Raw genomic sequence first — 1,052 nt, forward strand, 5'->3', positions numbered from 1 at the left:
TCTCACCCCCAGGCACCCACCTTGCCGCTCCCGCAGCTGCAGAGCCAGGCGACCCCCAGACCCCCGGCTGCCTTCCACCTCCCTCCACCCCCACCCCGATGGCACACACCCCCCCTGGGAGGCTCTGGGGTGGCGACCCCCGGCCACCTGCCCCCTCCAGCCCCTGTGTCCTCAAACCCAAGGCGACCCTCGGTCCCGTGCGGTTCCTCCTAAGGGTCTCATCCCAGTGCTGCACTGAGGCCTCCGCCCCAACATATTTTTGTCAAATGGATATTTTCAAATACACATATTGGAGGAGGAGGAGTTGGAGCCCGAACCTGGTCGCAGACCAGGCTGAGAGGACCCTGCAGTGCACTTGGGGAGGGCTGGGGGGAGGAGGGGTCCTCTGTTCTCTCCACTCCTTCCCTACATGCAAAAAAAGTCCCGATTTCTGGAGAAGCCAAACTCTTCTCTCCGTTGCATTCTGGAACCCGGGTGAGAATTGCCGAATGGCCAGGACAGATTCAACGAGGGGCCTCATTGCGCCTGCAGTGAGGTTCCGGGCCCCCAACAATGAGGCTCTGGGCACAAAACTGCCTTTTAATACCCCCAGATTTCTTTGTAATTCTGTGTCCCTGATGTCACACGCTTAAACACATCTGTCTCAGGAGGGGCTGTGGGTCCCCAGGCCACAGTGAACAGGTGGATTACCTAAAGGTACACGGAGTCTGAGAAGCACAACTAGAAACCAAGGTACGACTGAAGAAAGGGGCGTGCTCCACGTTCCTCACACGGTTACACTTTCTACTTAAGTTTCCTAATCACCCAAACCTAGATTCCCAGCATCACGAGGCCCGGCTTCTCTGGACTATGGCTTTTTGTATTTAATCCTGTTGCAACCTGGGCCCATCCCTTCCCGTCTAGGGTCTTGTTTCCCTCGTCCAGTTTGAACAAAAGATCCACCGTTAGAGGAGATGGAGCTTTCTCCATCCTGCCATTTGTCAGTGCTACCTCTGCACCCCTCCCCCCTCCTCCCCCTCTTCCCTCTCCTCCTCCCCAGTCACTTCCAGCTT

This window comes from Crocuta crocuta, unplaced genomic scaffold (assembly GCF_008692635.1).
Source record: "Crocuta crocuta isolate KB4526 unplaced genomic scaffold, BGI_CrCroc_1.0 scaffold36, whole genome shotgun sequence".
Lineage (NCBI taxonomy): Eukaryota > Metazoa > Chordata > Mammalia > Carnivora > Hyaenidae > Crocuta > Crocuta crocuta.